The sequence below is a fragment of the Manis javanica genome, chromosome 12, assembly GCF_040802235.1.
Source record: "Manis javanica isolate MJ-LG chromosome 12, MJ_LKY, whole genome shotgun sequence".
Classification (NCBI taxonomy): Eukaryota; Metazoa; Chordata; class Mammalia; order Pholidota; family Manidae; genus Manis; species Manis javanica.
Window position 1 is genome coordinate 73824844 of NC_133167.1, and position 24356 is coordinate 73849199.

A 24356-nucleotide genomic window follows, 5' to 3' on the forward strand; every position below is an offset into this window, starting at 1 on the left:
GAAACACATCTGGAGTGTAAGATAAATTTTAGCCGAAATAAGCAGACGAAGAGAGGCAACAAAGGGCCACAACTATTTATTTAGTGCAACTCCCAGGTGATGTTCCGCGGTCTGGGTATTACAGGTCGGGGAAGTCACACCTGGTCAGGGAGGTGGGGGCTTATAAGGGATTAGGAGGGGGAGGAGTGGGCAAGCTATCCTAGGGGGCAAGGAGAGGTATGATTGGCTAAAGGTGACATAATAGACAACTAGAAACTTTTTTCCTTCCAAGAAGGAGGAGGCTGACATTCGGGTCTTAGCTGGCACATCAGAAGGATGGAATTCAGGAAGAGATGTCTCCTTTCCATATAAGGCACGGACCTTGGGGTCTGGTCTGTTCTCCCCCTATGGCATCTCTCTGTTCTGTTTGCATGTCCTTGTTTTTCCTTCCTCCAGCCTAACATGGACAATCCCAAATATTTGGAAATTAAACCACACACTTCTAAATAGCACTGGCTCAAAAAAAAGGTCTTGAGAGACATTTAAAAAATTTTTTTATTGAAGGAAAATGAAAATATTACATCAAAATTTAGAGGACGCAATGAAAATAGTGTTTACATGGAAATTTATAGCATTAAATGTCTTTGTTAGAAAAGAAGAAATCTAAAGCCAGTAGCCGAAGCTTCCACTTTAGGCAACTAGGGAAAAGGAGTAAAGCAAGCAAAAATAACATAATAAGACAGGAATAAAGAAAGTAAAACACAAATTATGAATACAATAAATGAAAAAGGGATAATCATTATTGATTCCATGGCCATTAAACAAATAAGTAGTATGAACAACTATAGTCCAAATTTAACAATTTAGATTAAATGGACCAGTTCTATGAAAGATGCAAACTACCAAAACCTCAGCCTGTTGGGCTGAGGGTGGGCTGGGAGATTATGTCCACCTAACCTTTTTCCTAAGCAGAGAGCACTGTGCAATCATTGCCCCTCTGTCACCCCTCTCACTGCCTGGAAGTCTTTCAAACTGCCCACTCTGCCTTCTTTCTCAGGAAGGCCAGTAGAGCATGCCTGTTCTGCACAGGAGGCTGGTATCTCAGCCTCCCCAAGTGTTCCTCCCCAAGTGTTTCCAGCCCCACCAATCACCAGGGCATCATGCAATGTGGGCTCATGTTCCCAGAGCAGATCTCCAGGGCCAGCTATTCAGCGATCCTGGGCTTCCACTCCCTACCCTCTCCTTTCCTCTGCCTTCTGCCCATTGGCCAGAGTGGGGGAAGGGCTTGGGTCCCAGCAGATCATGGCTTTGCCACCTTACCTTCTTCTGTAGGGTCTTCTTCCCCAGATGTAGGAAGTCAGTAGTCTTCAGGTTGTTTTCAGGGCTAGTTGTATTTGCTGTATTTTCATGTTCTATGTGATTTTGGGAGAAGGTTTTTGCCTTGCCTTCGTACACTGCCATCTTTTACCCTAAATCCTGTTATTAACTTCTATGGGAAGAAAAAGTGTAAACTTTTTAAATTGATTTTATGCATGTAATAAGAACAAAACATGAGGGATTTTTATCTTGTAGTTTCTTTCTGTGAAACTTGTATCTGTGTCCATGCTAATAATGAATTATCTGACATGAAGTCATTAACTCCATTATTCTTCTTGCTGGAAAGTTCCTGGGGAAAGTCTTGCTTCTGCCAGAAGGCATTTTGTACCAGGAGGAAACACCAGCACTGGTTAATTCAGACTAGTGTAAGTTTAAGGAAATCTGCCTTGCTACAATACTCGCCAATGATTAATTTCTGTGTTCCTTAAACAACTATTTATTTAGTGCCACTTTGTGTCAGTCACTCTCTTATGTAATGAAAATTCATGGAACTTACATATTTATTGGGGAACATAGAATTTATCAAAAAAACTAAAAGAATAAGTTTATTTTACTTGATATTAGTGTAAAGGAGACCAGCCATTTTCTGACAGTTTATTACAGAAGACTCTGATCCAGACTGGGATGTCACAGAGGCAATGTCACATTGCTTCCCAGAGAAACAGTTATCAGTTGGAATAAAAAGAATAAACAGAGGACTGATGGAGAATGGGTTGGTGGGGTAATGTTCTGTAGAGAATGCCAGAGGCCTCCACAGATGCATGTGCAATAATAGCCTTGCAGTAAGAGGGCCGTGAGATCAAAACGCTAAAAGAAAGCATATGACTGAACCTAGAAAGCAAAGGATTGAGAACGCTGCAGAGAGCCAAAAAGAGAAAGCCCGACCTGCAGAATCCTAGTGAGTCTTAGGAAAGAACTTCTTGTTTGTCCTAAAGAAAATGAGAAGCTACTGCAGTTCTGAGCTAGGCAGAGCTGCTTAACAGCTTTGCCTTTTCACTAGCTCCTCCTAGTGGCCAAGATGGGAACAGCTGTGAGGGGAGCCAAAGATAAAGAACTTTCTGACCTCTGCTCTCCCCCAGGCTGGACATTATGCAGCCCAGCAGCGTGAGCCCTTGTCGTTGTGGCTGTTGTCTGTTCGCTTAACTGACAGCGTTTCTCAGCTGATTCTCAGCTTGACTGAATTTTGAGCTGACTCAAAATCAGTATTCACTTTTTTTCTATTTCAGGAAAAACATGTATGCAGAGCAATAAAAGTGATGTGCAAGAGGAGTAGGCTCTTGGCTGTGAGTAGCTGTCCAATAGTCGAGTCATGATAATCCCCAACAATGGTAATTTTAATAAGAAAAATCATTGCTTTTCCTTAAGGGAATTTGTAAACATTTGTTTTATTCTAACACAAGAGATATTTGACTCTCCAGCACTGAAATAGAGTCAAGAGAAACAGTTCTTTAGAACTGCCTTTTCCTCACTGAAAAATGACCTACACATAGCCTAGGCAAGGGCTTTGTAATTAAATTGTTGACCTTTGTTCCTACCTTCAGAAGAGAAAGCCCTAATTCTTAATACATAATCTATTCTGTGAACATCACTGCAGATGCATTTTTAAAATAGCTTAACAAATACATAAATGAAAGCAATAGCTGCATAACTATTAAGTGTCTGTGATTTGTTTCTTCTGAGGTCTGGTATGATTTGGATCACTTAAAAAGGATGTCATGTCATGTTTATTTCATATTGGATGGAGGATTTGGAAACAAGATCACTTGGGAAAATACTTAATTTTGCATTAACATTTAATAGGCTGTGACCTATGCTGCTGACAGTTAAGAATGTGAGAGACCTTGTAGAGTTCCTTGCTCATGTTCACATTGGGGTGAAAGTTGGACTTTCCTTTTCTTTCTAATACAGAAGACACAATGATAGTCGCTGCATGCAGAGAGATGATCTGACCCTCTTGGTTACAATAAGAGCAGAAGTCCTTAACATTGTTTGTTGTCAATCCATATTTTCTTGAAATAAAAAAAAACATCTAAAGCATTTACTACATCATATGCTTCTCAGACTCAAGAAGACTTTTTTTCCCACCAATCAGGAAGATGGGTTAGAAGTTGCAAAAATAAAACTGAATGACTTTTTAAATAAGGGTTGACTAGTGTATTAGCACAGAATAACTAAGAGGCTGAAAGGACAAAAGAGACTGAAACTCACAGAACCACTGGCAAAGGCGCCATGATGGACCTATGAGTTCAGCGAGCTAGAAAGAGGGCCGGATGGACAGAGCTGAATAAAAAGGCCTTCAGGCCTCACTTCCAGGTCAGGGCTTTTTTTTGAAAGCACCATTCATAGAACAACCCTAGAAGTAAACAGGGACCAGTGTTTTTCTCTCCACATCATTTTATTTTCTGCTTGTTATGCTTTATTTGGAAGCAAAGTAGAATCAATAAAATATATTTTCAGGCAATCCTGGAGTTTCAGAAAACTTGTTGTATCCACCCAGTTTAAAGTTTCTTTTAGGCATGGTAGCAAGACTGGGATTTCATAATCACACTGATATCCAAGAGGATGATGTGCGTATCAATAACCTCAAATCAACTCTGTATTGAGCCCACGTGCTCCAGTAACAGGTGTTTTCACGTCCTTTGCTTAGTCTCCTTCTTTACCCATCACTGATGAGGTGGTCTTGACTTGATATGAAAAAATATTCTTTGGGGAGTGCTGTCATGTCCACGGATGTTTAAGAAGTTCTAAGAGGGCTTCTGAACAGGAAACATGGTCAAGGGAAGTAGGGTTAATTTTTTTCTTTGCTCCACGTTTCCTGATATGGTCGTAAATGCACCTAAGATATTGAGTTAAGGGCATGTAAAGTAACTATGGAGCATTGCAGTCCCTCAAAATTGTCTGGAAACTTGGTTTTCTATTAATTAGGCTTTTATTAAACAAAAGTGTGAAATGGTTTTTAGAAGACTGATTTTACTATGGCTGTGTCGTTCAAGTGAGTGTGAGAGAACAAAAAATAGTGATGGAGCCCACTGGAAAAGTGTGTGTGTGTGTGTGTGTGTGTGTGTGTGTGTGTGTGTGTGTGAGAGAGTGTGAGAGAGAGAGAGAGAGAGAGAGAGAGAGAGAGAGAGAGAGAGAGAGAGGGAGGGAGAAAGGAGGAGGGAGGCAGGGAGGGAGGGGGATAGGGAGCGATATGTAGATGTTTTGGTGGGTAAAGTGATGGAAGTTGCCTTAGATTTTCAGATGCACTGCTTTTTCCTCCTGTCCCTTTTTTATCTTACTCTCTTCTATTTACTGAATGTGTGTTCAAGAAACAATAAAAGTCTTTTTTAAATTAAACTTCCAATGCTAAAATTTTATTAAAATATTTTAAAGCTGTAATAGTACATGTGGGAACATATCAGAAGTGACTGGGTCCATCTACATGTGGAGATAAGTTCCATTGGGTGAGGAACCAAGGATCAGTAGATCAATAGTGGCCACTATGGCAGCAAGTGGCCTCATATGAAAACAGGCTAGATGCAAAAATCAAACACTCTAAGAGCAGTTCTTTCTTCCATTGTGGGGTGAGAGCAAATTAGGTCAACAAATATTTACTGGAACACCTCTTGTTTTTACTGGCTGTTAGTGCCAAGAGAAAATATCCTGTGACTGTGGATCATTTGCACAGAACTACTAAAGTGCAAGTATGAAAAGTGGGCTGAATTTATATCTAATTTGCACAAAAGTATTATTTGCTTATTTCTATTGAAGCACTCCCTTCAATGTAAGAGCAGTTTTCTAATTGGATTAAAAAACCATTATCCTTCATCAGACCGTGAGATGATCTGTGAAACACACTGGTGGCGTGGGCCATGCTGCTCGTGCTGTTTGACAAGGTCCAGGCACGAGGAGGAATCCTGGACACAGGAAACCTCATAGCTGGCCCCTGCTAATTCCTGCACCTAGTTTTGCAGTTACGATGTTGGTGGTTGGGCTCATATATGGGAAATCTTTTGTATTTAAGATTTATTGATCTTTAGTAAATAACATAACCCAAAATATTGATCAAAGCAGCAATTCTGGAAACAAAAACTATGTTATGGGACCAACTGTTCCAGGCATACTGCCACATATAAGTGAGGCAGGACAACCCAGGCCTCTCTTAAAAGTAGATAGATGCAGTTTGTCCTCCCCTTTGTAAGAACTGAAACATGACTAACCAGGATTTCTTTAGAATATTGCCAGAGAAGAAGTTATGGGAACCTGGGCCATAGAAAAACCCATTTTCCCAATAAACTTATATGAAACAGCAAAGTAATAAAGATAGTCCCCACTGCCCAGAGCCCCCCTTATTTTGCTTTATAATATTAGAACACACCTTTGGTATCCCCCTCATAGAAAGAATTTATGAGCAACATAGGAAGATTTACATTTATAATTATCCCATATATAGAAGTTTATAATAAATTTATAAAATATTATTATATTAATGGTAAGGTAGTAAGAGCAGATTTAGTGTTATTATATAAAAGATAAAGAGGACTGCAAGGCCCTAGTGCCTGTAGATGCAGGAGGAAAGGTGTAAACATCTGAAATTGGGTAATGAATATTATGAAAGAATAAGGCGTTTTTATTGTATTCATAGGAATGTTGAGGAATGTTAAAACTTATGTGATAAGAGGACCATCCCTAGATTTTAGAGGTAAGCTTTAACCCACATGTGTAAGATAGAATTTAATTAATAATATAGCATTACACTTAATAACCAAAAGACATACAGCTTGCATTTATATAACCTGCTTAAACTTTATAGAGCCTTAGACACATATCTTAAACTCTATATAATTTTACATGCTTATAAGTAAAAATCATAGCCCACACACTTAGCCCAAACACTGTCTCATGCCATTTTCTGTTTAGTACTTAGCATGTAGCTTACATGAATTAGTAATCACAATAAGACTAGGGGAAAGTTAAAAATTACATGTTAAATGGCTACTATTAGAAGAAATGATGATACTTACTTAAGGGTAATAAGCTGGAATTATGTAAACTGACAGAAAAAGGATTGTATTATTTACGATTAAAGAAAAATGTTTTAACATTATGGAAACCTTAAAAAGATATAAAAATAAAGACCCTGCTGCTTGATGTCAGGAGATGCTACAACCTTAATTGGGTGTTTCGTCTCCTCATTTATCTCCTTACTCACCAACACTGTCCTTTCCTTCGTGACCCACACCTCAGCTAGAGCTGGACTCCGGCACAATAGTGATAAGATTTTACACTAGAAAAGCTCCTCAGCCTCTGGATATTGAAGGGCACATGTGTTTCTCTGTGATGAGGACAATGAGTTCTAGAAATCTCAATTCCCAGCCTAGATAACAGGCATACCACGAGGCTGGAGGTGTCTGAATACAGTGCTGGGAAACCCTACACATGGGAAAATGTCTATTCGCCATCTTTAGCTTTTAAGATTCTTTTGATGGATGTGAGTTTTTAGAAAAGATAATTATCCACCTTCAATCCTCTGTTTACATTTTTCTCAAGGAAGAGAACCCTGAAATTGGCTGGGGGAAGAAAACAAAAAATCTTTGGGTAACACAGTAATAGGAATTTTCTAAAGACTGATTGCCAGGCATCTATTAGCATCTATTTCAGAGCTGAAACAAGCTTTTCTTACCATGTTCCAGCAAAAAACCTTCCTTAGGACTTCTAAAAATTGAAGCAGAGTTAATATGTAATATTTTATTGGTTTCAGGTGTGCAACATAGTGATTTGATAATTATATACATCACTAAACGCTCACCACAATGTGTAGTTACCTAGTTACCACAACTTCTGTTTTGTCTATACTTTAGGGAATGTTGCCAGTCAACACAACTTCGATGAAACTCTCCCACTTGTTCCTCAATCCTCAGAGTTTGTGCTAAAGCTTATATTGCATCATAGACTCTTTTTCCTCTCCTAACATATTTCTTTTTAAAATATATCTCCATAGACTATACTTTTTAAAGTTCTATGCTGAAATACGTATTTTTAAAGAAGTTTTCTTGCTCAAATTATTATTAATATCTTACAGAGAAGTTAAGTAACTTGTACAAGATTCCACCACTAGAAAGAGGGGGAGCTGGAATTTGAACACAGACTCTTTTTAAGAAGAAAAGAATTTAAAAAGGAGAAAATGAAGATTTTATAGACTGGCTACACAGTACCAAGCATGGTGTCTCTTGCAATGAGGTCCAATAAATCTTTGTTGAATGGGTGAATGGATAGATGCACGAATGAAAGAAAATGAAGGTGAGATCTAAGTCAAAAATGAAAGGAGATTACATGAAGTAATGGGAAAGGAAGTTGGTATAAGAGGTCAGGGAGTATTTATGAATTCTGATCAGTCTATTGGAAGTATTTTGTAATAATTTTGAAACAGCTGAATGGCAGGTGACAGAAGAGACTAGAATGTTTTCTGTACTCATGCCTTTTCTGGTTATAAAATGTATATATAATATAATTTACATATATGATATATATAAAAATGCATATTTATAAAATATTTTATATAAATTTGTGATTTATATATAACATACAATAAAATATTTAGTAGATAAGTGAACTTTATCTTCTAAGTAATACAGCATACAAATCCATACTTCTTTACCTAGAGATAAACATTGTTATTAACATTTTTTATACCCATCCATAAAAGCAAATCTCTCAGGAAAAATTGCTATTTTAAACCAAATTTTATTGTGACTCCTTTTATATCCTACAGCACATCGCATGATTTATATCAATGGACAATATAAGTGTATTTCCTGTAGGCACAGGTGGGAGAATATGAAAATGTCTAAGCCTTTCCATTTCATTTTTTTTCCTTCTGGTTTTTGGGGTTTTTTTTTTTGTTTGACTAAAAGATGGAAAGCTAGATGGCAGAGCATAGTGGAATCCTTTGGTTTGCAAAGTCAGGCTTGTAGTTGTGAAGAGGCTTCAGAGCTAAACTGCCCAGGAAAATAAAATGGGAAGGATGGTATTTGGAGGAAGCCAAAGGAAGGAGGTTCCCAGAAGAAATAAAAGAAAAGTCTTTAGAGAACAGTGAGACATGATTCTAGGGTGGGCTGAAGATATTTTATGAGATGTTTTACATAACATTATCTTTGTAATTGTTCCTGTTGGGCATTACAAACCATAGGCATCTCCCCTAATTTTTAGGAAAGCATACATTCGGAGAGTCTGTCTATGGAAATCAAGTAAACAGATGATTTTCTCTGTCTCTGATAACATGATATACAAGAGGGACACCGTTCGTCAGATGGTGAGATAATTCATTTCCTGAAATGCTGCAACTTAAATAACAAATGCTGTGGCTCACAGCTGGGGAGGACCATGGAAAGCAGGAGCTGCCCCTCCCACAGAAACTTGTTCTACCTATGTTCTACTAGTAGCTAGGTTAGTACTAGTAGAATAGTTAATACTAGTACTTGACTATAACAGTAGCTACACTATAAATTGTGCAATTACTTTTCTCTTAATAAAATTCACTTAAATGTCAATACATAGACCTTTGCCACTGTTATTCTACCCTGCCAGGGCATTATAAACACCTGAGTAGCTTTAATAATACATGACGTTCAGGCCTTACCTGAAGATTCAGATTTGGCTGCTTTGTAACTGATTTAGTTACATCTTGTGGAGATGTAGATTTTGGGAAGATCTAGTGAGGAGACCATGCAGAGAAAGTGAAACTACAGAGAGAAATGCACAGCGCAGAGGAGAGAGCATATATCACCACATACCTAGAGTGAGGGAATGGAAAAGGAAACAGACAAACTAAAATTAGGAAGAAGAAAAATCCAGGAGAGATGGTATAACCTCTGGGAAAAGGGATCAAGAGTGACCAGGAGGACGTAATGGCAGATACTGCTCGCAGTTAACTCAAGGACATAGCCTCTGAATTTAGTGAGTAGAAGAGCGCAGGTCGTCTTTCACAGAGGCAGCTACTTAGGTATTGGTGGGAGAGTCAAGAGGGAGAAAGAGATGGGGTTGGGGAGGAGGAAAGGTTGGACATAGCAGGTCAAGTGGGAAAACTGAAGGAATGAGGGCAATATGGGGGGCAGCCCACATACAGGTGGTGGATTCAAATGAACAGCTTTTTAGGACTGGGGAGAGCAGAGAGTATTTATTTGAGAGCAGATGAGAAGCAGTACTTGGAAAGAGACCTTGAAAAGTATTTTAGATAAAGGGGATATTTTGAGAAGTGATAATGATGGAAAGCATGGATTCCAGAGTCCTGGAGCAAAGAGTGCAAAATCCGGAATCAGATTCCTAAGGTTGACTCCTGGCCATGCCACCGCTCAAGTGGGATTCTGTGAACAACACATAAGATGTGATTTTGTGTGGACAAAATGGGTGATTCTGATGTAAATTCTTAACCTTATGTGTCAATTTTCACTTCTATTAAGTGGACATAATGACAATATCTTAATGGTTATTGTGAAGAACATATAAGTACAAAAAAAGACTTTCAAGCACTGTGTATTAGTAGTGTCAATTTGTTGTTATTATTGGTTATATCTTTGACCCATAGTACCGGCTTTCAGGTTCATACAAAATCACACACACAAAATCCCTACTATTCCTAAAAGGATTTTTCTGAAGACAAAGCTGGAGCTCCCATAAATTAAACCTGGTCACTGAAGGAATGGGGAGGAAAGCCAGACCAGCAGAGAACCCAAGTGCCTATGAAAAGTGAGGAATGTTTGGAATTGATGACGACAGGGACTCCTTCCTTCAATAACTACTTTGCGTCTTTTAATTTGGATTTAATTGCTACCCTGTGGGTATAGTGATCTTCAAAATCTAGAGCACCTCTCCGGCCGGGACCGGAATGGCCTCAGCAGTCAGCGTGGCGGCCGCAGCCGCGCCTCGGAAAGCAGCCCAGCCGCTCGTGCTCGAGAGCCTTCCTCCGCGCCACGGGGCACCCGCTTCGCTTCGGCCGCTCCTCGCGCCCCTACAGGGGCGACAAGCCATGGCCTCGCCTCCTGGACAGGGAGAGGGAGGAGAGCCTGCGGCAAGAGTTTGTGACATGGGCGCACCTTCGCTGTGAGGAGTCCACCTGCCTTCGGAGTCGGCTTCATCTTTCGTCCCGCTTGGGAACGGCCCCATTTAAGCCTTTCCTGCCGTGCTCGCGCGCATTGGCAGCCTTGTGTCCAATCCATGCGCGGAGAGCCCCTGTAAATGCTAGGTGCTGACATTCTCACTTGAACACAGGTCCCTGTGTCCCGCTCACCTTCCACCTCCCGACTGGAGCAAGCACGGCCAATCCCCTACCTACTGGAATTTGATTTTCTTAGCTTCTCATTCTAGAGCACGTTTTTCTTCCCCATTAGACTGATCTCATGGAAGGAAGAGCCCTAGTTTATTGATCACAATCCCTACTGCCTGACACTAGGTAGGCGCCCAACCACTGCTTCTTGGATGACACACAGACATCTGTGGTTTGAGGTAGTAACCGAAAACTGAAAATTCGTTCTTCGGAGTTGGGAAGGGTGAGGAATAAGACTTAAAGTAGCAGAGAAGGCAAAAAAAAAAAAAGGACTAAGGGCTCTCTCTAATGATTAGCTATTGTTCCAAATATTATCATCATCATCAGTGTTGTTCTTTTAAATGTCCTTACCAGGTCCTATATATCAGTTTCTTCTTCCCTATGTATCTGCTATGCTATTTCTGTGTCTCTTTAATTTTATCTCAATTTTCTTTCAGTTTTGATGTGTAACTGACTAAAAATGTAAGTATATTTGAGGTGTAGAACTTGCTCTTCTGGTATATGTAAAGCACTGTGAGATGATTGCCACAATCAAGTTAAATAACATTTCAGTCACCTCACATACGTGCCTTTTGTGTGTGTGAAGTGACAATACTTAAAAACCCACTCACAGCAAATTTCAAGGATGAATACAGCAATAATAAGAGTCACCAGGCTCTACATTAGATGTCCTGAACTTATCCATCTTGCATAGTTGAAGCTTTCCACCCTCAATTCCCCAAAACCCCAACTACTGGCAACCACCATTCGAGTTTATGCTTCTACGAGTTGAACTCTTTTAGATTTCACATATAAGTGAGATTGTTCCATATTTGTCTTTGTCTCTGGCTTATTTCACTTAGCATGTATCCTTCAATTTCATCCAAATAGTTGCAAATAACATTTCCTAATTCTGTGTTTTCTAATTACATAATTTCCAATACAGATAATGGAAATAAATATACCGTATATGCTTCAATACATAGAGCCATGAGCTATAGTGATTGTACAAGCCTGCTGGTCATAATGGTCTAACATAGCAGGCACAATTTAAAGAAAAATCATGGAATTTTACCTCTAACTCCTGCCTACAGCAAAGAACCCCACTGTCCCAGGGGCTTGACTGGGATTTAGTGTGCAAATGATTCATCTTCCTAGAACCACCTCAAGAGTCCATGGTGTCCTAAGATAGGGCAGTGAACACAAAACAGAATCACTTTTATGGCCACTTACACGCAGCACCAGTAATAGCTACCCAGGGGTTGTCCTTAATTTCCTTCCCCCTTTCCAATCTAGCATTAGCCATGCAAATGCCTCCATGAGCTCTCCTCTTACTAATCAGTGTAGACACAACAAAGCTTAAGTTGTAAAAATCCCAAGTGGAAAAAGTCATGTTTGAGGCAGTCAGGAAAATCTAAATCTGGGGGACTAGGTGATGATATTACCAAGGGCTTATTGTTCCCATTCAAGTGCCCAGACAGCACCGGTTATGCAGGCAAAGGTCTCTGTTTTTTCAAAAGTGCATACAGACAAAGATGTAGAGATGAAAGGACCCATATGTCTGGAGTTTCACTTATCACAGCAAGAAGTGGAGGTGGAGTGAGGAAGAGAGGAGGAACGCAGGGAAGAAGGGAGGATGGGAGGGAGGAAAGAAGGTGGATGAAGCAAGTTTGGTCAAATCCTGGTAAATGATGAAGCTCGATGGTGGTTTTTATGGGGGTCTGTTAGAGTTCTCTGGCTATTGTTTAGTGTATTTGAGTATTTTCATGACAAACTTTTTTTGTAAAGGACAAGTGAAACCTCTTCACACAAATCGCAGTGATGTAAATCACCCCTTATGTGTGTAAATTCGTTAATAAAATGTCTTTCCAGAAAAAATATATATGGAAAGAGAGAGAGAGAGAGCACCTCACATAAAAGGCGATACAAAGGGACCTGATGCCATCTCTGCTTTCAGAATAAGGCGGAGAGCTGGGAATACAGAAGGCTGTTTTTCCGATGTTTTGATAGCAGGCTATTAACATTATGTACCTCCCTCAATCTCACAGGTAAGCCTTTTATTTTCTCTTTTTCCAAGTAATAACTTAGGGTATTATAAATGAGTGCCATTATTTTCCAACTGTGGTTGTTCTGATATTGCACAACCTACTCCCTACCGCTCAATTCTATTTTTTGCTGGAACCCAGTGATAGTATTTCCCCCTGACTCCTCTGGTGGCCATCTGTAGGTAGTCACCAGTCAGGCACTAATTGTAGCACATTCTTTCCTTCTCCCCGAAGCACTCTGCTTGAATTGTCTGACTTCAAAGATTTTTATTATAATTTCAAATACAAAATATCTACTATGAAGATGGGTCAGTTTAAGGAGCCTCTTTATCAAGTGTGGTTGCTTCTCCTAAATTATGACTGAAGAAAACTGCTAGGATGAAACAGCCTGAAAATACTTCCTGCTGCTTCCACTAACATCCTTCTAATCTTATCTTGGCAGCAGATGGACAGCCTAGCAAGGACGCCCCTGGGAAAACAGACGAGGGTAGCAACATTGAGATCTAATGACCTATGTACCGCAAAGCATGTTAGGAGTGGACAGGACAGACACCAGGCTGCAGGCCACTGGGATAGAAGTTGCTATCTAGTTAACAGAGGCAAAAAGAAGAAAGAACAACAAAGATGCTGAACAACAACAAGTGAGTTAAAAGGCCTTTTTCTGGCAACCTGGAGATGATTCTTAAAACTCTCCAGCTCAGAGTTACACATGCAAAGATTTTTATTAGAGGAAATTTCTAGGGGGAAGGAGCTGAGAAAGGACCAGAAGACCTGTTTGTGAAGCAAGGCTGACCCTGAAGGATGGAAATAGAGATGGAAGGATGGATGGAAGTGCCCTACACTAGTCCTTGGTCCCACCCACTGCCCTGTAGTCTAAGAAAAATTCAGCAAGATCACTGGAGAGCCCTGCAGCCAAATTCCATTGTCCCGAGAGTCCTGGGTCTCTGGGACTAGGTTGGCCTCAGGTTCCCTGGCGCACATCATCCTCAGTGGAAAGTCTGGTTTCCATAGGACACAGTGACATTGCTGAGTGCAGCCTTGGCCAGTGACTCTCAGCAGTTAGTGCTCTGCAAGGCATATTCGCACGGCAGCCACAGGATCCATATGAATGAAGTTCACACATTCGATTTTTAAGCTTTTATTTTTTTTTGAGAACTACGCTGCATATGTATTTTATGGCAACAGCATATCTCCGGTGTTTCTGATGTTTTTCAGGAATAATGAAAACAAGGAATAAACCCCTGGCTATATTCCACTGGAGAAAAAAAAAGTTATGTGGGCATGGCACTATACACACTCATGTGTCTGCAGCCTCTCTGGGCTTCCCTTTCTCACATAGTGATCTGTAACAGGGAGGGTCCACGCCTGAGTCTGTGTGACTCATCAAAAACCAGACCAGAGAAGGAATAAGTAAATGCTGATGACTGACCCTGGTTCTGTCACACACTAATGGTGACACACTGGAAAAGCCACGTTACCCTCCTGAGATTTGGGTTCATCCTTGATGAAATGCTGGGCTGGATGAATTGTCTCTGAGATCTCTTTCAGCTTGAGAATGTTTAGTTTCAAATGCTCTCCATTTGAATGTCAAGCAACAGCTCAACTTAATGTACGCATCAAATGTACTTATAATTTGGAAAGGCAGAAAAAAAATTTTGTTCAAAGTGTGTGGAGGAAATGAAATACGTTGCCTTACTTATCCATGAAGCCCACAGGATTATGTAGGGTCGGGAGGGACAAATGGAAATGAAGACTACTGTGAATTGTTACAGGTGTCTCTGCTTGTTCAGGCTGCCCCAGCCCTGAGCAGCACAGCCAGAAACCACAGGTTTCTTGAGGTCCTTGCTGACAGAGTGCAGGCTGCACCGCCTTTCGGTCTTTGATTTTGCTAGTCGTATTCCTAAAAATTGTCTTTCTCAATACAGGAGGCCTGACCACTGGCCGGCCACATCATCAGTATAAGAGGATGTTTGTTGTTTTTAATGGAATGATTAAAAAAAATACATCTCACATTTGAGGATTTTTGCCTGATACATTTTTAATCTAATGCGGGTATTTGGTTCTGAAGCTGTTTTGGCTTCTTCCACTGATGGACTACTTGTGATAGGAGTTCACGTGTCAAGAAGTTTTCTTATTTAAAGAAATCACTACAAAATCAACCTGAATTGATATTTGAAGGTTTGTGCCCGTTTTAAATCATCAAATTTGATGAAAATTTAGTAAGTCTTAACTAAAGCAAAACACCCAATTCTAGTTTTAAGTATCCTAAATGTTCTTTAGAAATTTTCTTAGAAAATTAAATGCTTCAAAGGAGGAGAACTGAGTGAACAGTAGCAACTAGAAATAACAGACCTAACAAGGGCAAAACATAGATTAGCAAAGTTTGCTTTGCATACTTTGAGACAATAGTGAACAGAAGTTTTAGGCACAAATCTCATAACATAACTTACTGGTTCAGGAACATCTAAATCAATATTCCTCAATGCCACTAAAATACTCCTTTATTATGAATTGGAGAAAGAGATAACAGTGGGGAACAGTACAGTAAATCAAAAGTTTTTCTTTTTTGTTTATTTTTTATAGCTTACAGTTCTACAACTACTAATGGAAGTAAAGAAAGCAACATTTAATCAAATCAGTTTCTGTGATAAAACACATCATTTATTTAGGCAACAAAGATAATGGGGAACATACCTGAGATAAATACCACTGAAAATCTTACTAGGAATTAGACTCCGCATGGTATTTGACTAAGAGGCCACAGAAGTGTTTGGAAGGTAAGATTAAAGGCATTGCTGGAGGTCACTTGTCACTGGCTCAAATGTCAGTGGGTATATTTCTCTAATGCACCCAAAGCAATTAAGAACAAGTTAAAGCAAAAACAAAAGACACCTCCCTGTTTTCCAGCATTCACCGTAACAGTCACCTGGGTTCTTGCAGCCCGTCCTGGTCCCGTTGCTGACAGACCTCAGTACATTCTAGCTCCATGCAGCTGGCCAATAAGGCAGCTCCTACAGACTGACCAAAGGGGAAAGACCCCCAAGTTAATGAATGATTTTCATAGACACTCATCCAAAGCGAGTTTCTTCTTGGTAGAAACAAAACGGAGAGCAAATTTATATTCCAGTCTCTAATATCAAATAATAAGCTACTATAAGACATGTGATAATTGGGTTCTAGACCTGGTCCTTCTGCAAACTTACTGAGGTTCCTGGCACATATCACTGAGACTCACTCAGACTCTTTGGGTTCCAGCAGCATCTGTAAAAGTGATGACCTCGTGTATAGAGCTCTCTACCCTTCATGTCACCATATCCCTTCGGCTGTAACACTCTAAGACCATCACCATACACTAGAGTACATGATCAACAACCATTAGAACAGCTAACTGGAGAAAGCAACAGTAGCTCATTTAGCCTCTTGATTCTCAACTATTTTTATTCGGGATTTTTTGCTATTTCTCCACCTTTGTGAGCCTTAGTTATTTTTTCCTGCTAGGCAATTCCTCATTTTATCTCTGGGAAGAACTAAATATTAGGAACCATATAGTTGTAAACCAATGAGCCTTAGGTCAACCAGCCTTCAGAGATACTTCATTTGGTCCTGTAGGCCAGCAGAGAGTTTGAAAGACAAAGTCACTAGGCAGGTGCTTTGAAATGCCTTAGACCTGTGTTTGCATCCTTTACACTGATATAAATCTGCTTTTATATAAGCCAGGAATAGTATACTGATACACAGAACTATTAATACAAGTTTACTACATTTATATTACAGAATGATGGAAACCACAACAAAAAACGATTTGGTAACAGAAAGCAAAGAAAGGGTCACCAATCACAGGGAAGAAAGACTCCTTTTTGGATGAAAACACAGACTGCCACAACTCATCCCCTCAACCCATACACACAGAGAAGAAAAGCAAATGCGAAAGTTGCCTACAGCAACACATGACAGACAGAGGTGGGAAGCAATTGGCATGTCACATTACAGGCAGTCAATCACGACTGGCTAACGATGGTGGTACCTGACTCTGCTGCAGGTCACTGGCTTGCCTGAGAGGAGTAATTGACGGTGGGGGCACGCCAGATGTGGACGCCGACCAGCCCACCTTGCAGCTTACTTTCAGTTCTGTGAACACGAGCAGAGAAAAAGTATTAGTCTAGTAATGTCTGCAGCGATGGAACGGCTCTCAGAGCCTCTGCTTGTCTGCTGCCTGCTCTTTCAAATCACCAAATATTTCTGATGTTTGCTAATAGTTGGCAGGTGATGAAACAATTTCATAACAATGGACTCTAAAACAAGCTTTATTTGCAGATCAACTCCTGGGAATAAAGAACAAATTGTGGAAACAGAGGTCTTGTTCTCCTGTACACCTGACCCCCTTTGGGGTTAGTTTCTATATTACTAGAGGAACAATATCCCATGGGGAAGAGCGAGTGACATGGCCATTTGGGGAATGTTTTGCTTCCGCTTTGGTTCATAGGTCTCCCAAGTCCTAAAATGTCTTTTCCACACCCTGCAATTTTTTCTTTTCTTTTCTTTACCCTTCCCGTTTTCTTCCTCCCTTCTTCCCTTCTTTCTTTCATCATCATTGTGCTGAGCTGGCTGCTTTCATGTTTTCATTGCAACATTTCTCTAAATTTATCTTCATTCCCTATAAATTTTATAACCATTTCTAAGACCTTCATTTTTTTCAAAATTAAAAATCACTCCCTACCTCTTTCTCTACTTAAGGATCCCCAAAGAGCTGCATAGGTCATTGGCAGGATACTATGGAGATGAGAATTTGGGGATGGAAATTTTCTTCAACCAAGATGCATAGAATTTTTGGTGTACCGATTTTCAGATATATTTGAAGATATTTGATAAAGGAGAGGGGAGGTCATAAAAAGAAAAATTGGCATCTGTGCTTTTATCCCAAACTATTATATTAGCTGTTTGTTTCTGAGTGCTTGGTTAGTCTGGCTATATTTAAATTACTTACACCATCTGTAATCCTAAAGACACACTTCGGTTTCAGAGAGCTCCCCATGTACAAATTACAAGACTGAGGCTCAGCAAGGTTAATAATCGCATTGCAAATACACAAGTGCATTTCAGAAAGCCTTTCTTTATACATTTGACTTGACAATTAAACTCACTGAACAACTGGCTTCACATGATGTTACATCACTAAGTTACTGATGTGACACACTGATGCCAGAGCAGGAATGTGCCCAGTTCTGTTGGGAGAAAAAAATGGGCTGTGCCACTATATAGGAACACTATCTTCCTGCCATTTCTATATAAACACACTTCAGAAAAGAGCTTTGTTATGTCCATGTCACATGATTTCTTAACTGCCAACTTCAGACTCTGCCAGCTGTCTTCCAAGAGGTCCTCCCCACTCCTCACAGCCACCAGATACAGATACAGAATAAGACAAGCTGATGCCCGTTCACACACACACATCCCTTTCCTCTCCTACCTCTGCTTCCACCTACTAAACAACTGTCTCACCTCCATATTGTAATTATTAAGGAGCACTAAGAGCCTCTTTCTTGGTAAAGCAGATAGTCTTTTACCTGTGCTTCTGGTTTAAGTGGTGAAAAAAAAATTTGATAAATGGGCTTTAGACTTAGATATGACTTTCAGTCTTTTCAACTAGCTGTATAAACTTAGTTTTTTTTTTCTTGAAGTGTTCTTACCATCCTTCCCTAGGAAAATAATATTGAATGTTCCTCACATTCAACTGAATTGAACTCAAAAGAATTATCTGAAGAAGTCCCCCAAATCCAAGAAAATCCTATCATAGGCCTCTCTAGGGCTGTGGCATCATAATTTGTCCTGCTCACTTACCTTTGGGAATAATACTGCATTGAGCCTTAAACAGTGAGGCTTAGGAGCCTGAAACTAAAAATAGTAAGTTGCCATCCTCAATTTTGCTAATCTGAAAATTGCTAAGGCTTTGGGGGATCAAAAACAATGGACATATCCCTCAAAAGAGATCTAGGATACAGCTTTCCTCCCCCAAGAGAACATCATTCCATTAAGAGATTAATTATAAACTAGAAGGCATCTGTCCTTCCTACACCCAAGGAAAATCCCCTTCCTTTGTAAACTCTTGTCTGTAACAATCCCATGTTGTTTGTGAAATTTCAGGGAAGATCAAGTGTAAAGAGAACAAGGAAGGGTTAGTAGATTAAGAAAGAAAGAGAGGGAGATGGGAAAAGAAAGAATGAAAGAGGAAGAAAGAAGGCAGGGAGGGAGGAAGGAACTAATTTTAACTTATTTGAATAAACCAATATCAAGATATTATCATGAGATGTTTCTAGGATAACTCATCATTATAGTAAAGTTTCTACCAAGTAAGTACACATTGGAATGTGTTACTTAATAGTTCTTTCTTTTTATTCTTAGTGCATACAACCTATGATCACTTTGTTTTCTTTTGTTTTTTTTAAAGGTAGTCATTTCTCAATCATTTCTCATCTTTGCTTTAAGATGAACTGAATTTCTGTTCAGGATTATGTCCCTTGATATTGTTACCAGATAATCTCGAAGTGTCCAGCACTGTCATCAGGAGCATCGGAGTTCTCTCTGCTTTCAGAAAGCAAAGACAAATGGCTGTTCTCAGCCTCTGTATCTACCCAGCAACACGAGATTTGCGCCTTTTCACCAAAGAAATAACTTTCATCTAGCATCAAAGAAATAAAATCACACAAATTCTGAGGAGATATAATCTTTTCTCCATTTTTTTTTAAATACACAGTATTTTTCTTTACTAGCAGAGACATATCATGATTTTCCCAAGTCAGTCATACTGTTGAAAGTTTCCACTCAATGACTCTAGGCTGCAGAGAAGCCACAGAGAGAACTTTTCAGATATACCAAAGTATGCTTCTTGCAAACTCTACTTTCATTTCTGGAGCAGACCTTTTCTTTGAAATTGGTGTTTAAACAGTAAGAGGCAATTTTGTGAGGACTATGTTAAAATGTCATGGATTCCAAATACTTTCTTTTAAAGCTTCTATCATACATGACAACAAACATATACAATACCCTCCTGTCTCATAATAAATGCAACTTGTTCTGTATATAATTTGAATGAAATGTTATAATTTTGCTTTAAAATTGTCGGACTGTGAATAACCTAATTAATTCATGGTTGACTATGATTTCTAAACAGCAATCAAGCATACTCAGAAATTTTTGCTCTATTAGTCTAATCTAGAAATTGTTTTGAAGTGTAGTGAAATTGTTTTAATAACTAAATTTAATAATTAATTAGGTTGACCTAATGTAAAACTTGGTATTGATTTAATTATTCATTAATGTTGATTTGGTGGTCTCTTTTGGAATTTTGACGCTATTTTTTTAATATCAAATATTTTTATAGACCCCTAAGATACTCATAGGCCTAGGGGTTGTGATTTTGAATGCTGAAAAAATAAAACAAATCTGATCATTGCTGTGATCATTTTGCTGATGTGACCACAGAAAAAGAAAATCAGCAGGATGCAAAACTACCCTGAGAGTAGAAATTCTTTCTCTCCAGCTTTCCATGGAGCTTTCTTCTCAGGAGGCACCTAAGACTTACATAGCTTTCCATGAGTCCCACTCTCCTATAATCATGGAGCAAGATCCTAGCGTTTCTGGAAGGGTCAGATAGTAAAATTACTGATGCTTAAGTAATTGTTAATTCATTTCAGGAATACTAGAATTCTGGTGAAGACCTGAAAACCAGAGAGAAGCGAGGCAGCCATGTGATGGGTAGAATTTATGATCCAGTGATGGACATAGAGAACTACAGGACCCACTGTTTAGAAGACAGAGAGAATCACATGCATATGGAGTTAGGAGTGCCCTCTGTATGCTTTCTCTATCTGACTAACTGGGATTTCCCTTGTCTTCCACTTTCTTATGCGGACAGAATATAAATAATGCTGTTCATCACATAGGGATGCCTGAGATGCTGCAAGATATGGTTGGTTCCTTACAACAACACAACATAGCACAGCAGAGCATTAACAGTTTTTATTTTATTTTATTTGACAGCCTCTTTTATTCTAATGTATAATTTCAGAAACACCCTTAGGATCTTCATCACTTCAGCTAAATATGAAAACGTACTTTTGTTTTAAAAAAATACTTTTTTTCACATTAGAAGAAAATTAAACTATGTGTGTACAAAGCAACATATTTTACCTATCTAATAACTAATATGTGCTTCTTAATTATCTTTAAAATCATTGCATAAAGAAAATCCATCTGCCAAGATATAAATTTGAAAAGACATACCATGATTTGTATCAGGATCCAATGTATCTCACCATAGGGGGAGAAATTTCACTTTGTGTCATGATATCAAAAAAAGAATAAACAAACAAACAAAATAGAATAAAATCACTTCATCACTGGATATTAGAAATGAATACGTGACAAAAACTATTTCACCTATTTTTGAAACATGTTACACTTTGTTTCTAACTAACAAAATGAAGGAGAATCCTCGCTTAAATTTTCTGTATCGCCTACCTTATTAACGTGAAAATTCTATTCCTAATAAGTGAAAATGAAAACTGGACATGACACTAGTGACATGTCCTCTTTATACCATGGTTTTTGTGGTTTGTCAAAGAACAAACTATTCTGAGACAAAATATGACCAGATATTCTAATTTTTGTGGTCCTGATACCATGTTCTGTTTCAATAGTCATGGTATTTGTGCTTCTGCCTTAAGCCACTCATTGCCCATTATAGGCATAAATTAAGCAATATATGTATGTGTCTAGGAACAAGACTAATCAAAGACCATACATGGTCAAAACCACTGCGGCTGGAGATTTCAGTCTGATCTCCAGTAACAGTCATGTCTTTTCACCCTACAGCAGAACTTCTGGAGATCTCTAAGACCCATTGGGGAAGTGAGAACATGAAGTCAAAACTATTTTCATAAAAATACTAAGGTGTTATTTGTCTTTCCTCAGTGTATTGACAAATGCACTCAAAGTCCAAAAACGATGATGGATAAATGTGCTGCTGTTACCTTAGCACATCAAAGCTACAGCATCAAGCTGTACTAATAATCATGTATTTTTCACTGCTACATAGACTTGCCTATTTAGTAGACATTTTCTCAGAAATGAATGAAATGAGCTTATTGCTTTAATGAGACAACTGACAGAATTTGTTGACACTGATAAATTTGAGCTGTCAAGCAAAATTTTTGAAAAGCTTGTATCCACTACTGTGAGCTTGACAGCATCCTAATACTTCAAGGACTTTTCTTATGATATCAGTGGTGATATTAATTAATGCAATGTATTGATTTATATAGCAAAATGTGTCCACATGAGGAAGATTTGGATATTTTCTAAAGCATGATCTTATAAATCATGCATGGGAAAAAGATCCATTTGAAGTGCAAGTTAGACCAATGGATTTTAATGTAACAGAATATGATGAGTTATGGACATGCAACTAACCCTTATGAAACTGCTATTTGTTGAGTTTGGGAAGAGTATAAAAGAAGAATATCCACAATTATAAGAAAAGATTATTAAAATATCCTCCCTTTTCAATTATGAATCTATACAAAGCCAAATTTCCTTCACGTATTTTCACCAAAGCAATATATCCGATTGAATCCAGAACTGATTCAGTGCAAAGCAAATACAAGAATCTATGTTCTATTAAGCCAGACATTAAAGAGATTTGCAAACAAGTAAAACAATCTCAATCGGCTGACCACTTGTTACAGTTTTGGAAAATATAGTTATTTTTCATGAAAAAAACGTTCATTCTGTTAATATATAATGCGCTTACTATCTTAATGAATAAATAATTTTTTAATTCACAATTTTAATTTCTAATATGAGAAATATCGTTGAACTTAATCCACAAAAAAGAAAAGCTCTTCAGGATTCTCAATAATTTTTAAGAACACAAGGGGTCACGAGACTGAAGAGTTTGAGAACTGTTGCTTTCTCCAAACTCTGAATCCCCAAAGAGCTTTCTGAAAAAGGTAACTTTTTATACCACCGATTTGCCAGTGTGATTTAAAACACAAAACTTGAAACCAAAGAAAATACCATGAAATGTGGGAAAAACTTTGAAACGCCAGGAGATTTGGGAACCACCAATTTTAAATTGCTGCCCTAGAAAAATCTCCATAGCGATGTCCAAGAAAAGCTATCGCCTGCCCATGAGACCTGAGGGAAGACATCCACATTCTAAGGCCATTTTTTCAACACTTATAATTAGAAGCAAATGCCAAGATTCTTTCATTGATTTTTTAATATTCACAAATGAAATCTTTTGGGATAATTGCCATGACTTCAAAAATATTTTTGATTTATCATGAACTAGTTGAAAAAGGTCACACTACTTTTAAAACTCCTTTCTGGCCTGCTTTGTGTGCATTTTCTGTAACAATGTTGGTAGGATTATGCACAACTCAAGTTTGCTATTTGCTACAATTTTATGAAATTGTTGGCAAAAGTTTTGGTAATAAATGGTTAAACACAGCAAAACTATATTTTAAAAAATTTAATTTATTGGGCTGGGGAATAATGGTCATCTGTCATTTTCACCTGTACAGAATCTATTGACTCTTTTTTTTTTTTTCCTGACACAGTAGTTTGAATTTTCTTTCGAGACAATAACCTCAGATTTTATGGTTCTATTGCAGGGGCTGCCTGAACTCCAGCTGCAGAAGTGGCCCTGTGACTCAGGTCCATCCAGTCCATCATTCTAACCCTTGACTTCACTCATAAAATTATTGTAAGAATAAAATAAGATAATAAATGTAGATTTCACCTCAGTGATGTGCATGTAATAAGAGCTCAAGAAATGTTAGTTGGTTTTACTATTAAAAGGTGAATCTGATCTTTCATCTCCTCTTCTTATAATATCATAGAATCTAAACTGCTTCCTCACAGTGGGACACATGGCTCAGCTTACATAATCAGGTCATCTCCAGTCTTGCCCCCACCATAGCGCATTAAGTTCTCTGAAAGTTCCGCACGTCTTCTTTCATTCTAGGAGCTTAATCATGCTCTCCTTCCCCCTTCCTTCCCTTTCCTCCTATACTAACCTGAATGCTCAGTGAGGACAAGCTTCCTGTCTATCTCATTCCACACTGTATTTCTCCTGAGTAACATAATTAATTGATCCCTGGTAAGGATTCACGAAGTGCTTATTGAATGAATTGTTTTAAACCACATTTAATAGAATGAAGCCAGCATAAGATGAAGTATTTATACATTTCTCTTAAAAAAAAAAAACACGTTTCTGCCAACTTCCCAAAATACAGAAGAGACTTCTGTTGATTTTAATGTTTAAAAAAAGAGGAAATTGCAGTGCCTTTCTTGGACAGTAGACGGCAGTGCAAATATTATTTGACATAGATCCTCGTTGGTTTACAGATTCCAGAACGTGTCCCTGTAAATATCCAGCATGAAGTCTGATCCTTTTTCTTTATGATGTTTTTTATGGCTTTTCACCGAGACAGGCATTCTTTGTGAATACTGTTGGTGCATCGTACCTGCAGGGCCTTTCCAAAGAAAGCCAACAGCTGCCAACTAGGACCAATGTCAGGGAGGACTCCTGGCACAGAGGGCACATGGTGGGGCCAGGTTCCCTGCCGTGAAAGACACAAGGAGCTGGCATTACTGCCAGAATTTGAGCCTGC

The 24356-nt window shown here is 38.7% G+C and overlaps 1 long non-coding RNA gene across 3 annotated transcripts in view; it reads right to left on the minus strand.

Moving 5' to 3' along the window:
• Nucleotides 1-515: 515 nt before the first annotated feature.
• LOC140845113 (uncharacterized) overlaps nucleotides 516-24356 on the minus strand; it is a 94227-nt gene continuing 70386 nt past the window's right edge. Inside the window, exons 2-6 of one of the 3 annotated variants that reach the window (XR_012123820.1) lie at nucleotides 16706-16809; nucleotides 15608-15699; nucleotides 11712-11819; nucleotides 8975-9698; nucleotides 1476-4112 (exon numbers count right to left, since the gene is read on the minus strand). This is a non-coding gene — a long non-coding RNA (uncharacterized lncRNA). The other 2 variants (XR_012123821.1, XR_012123819.1) reach the window with 2 other exon arrangements.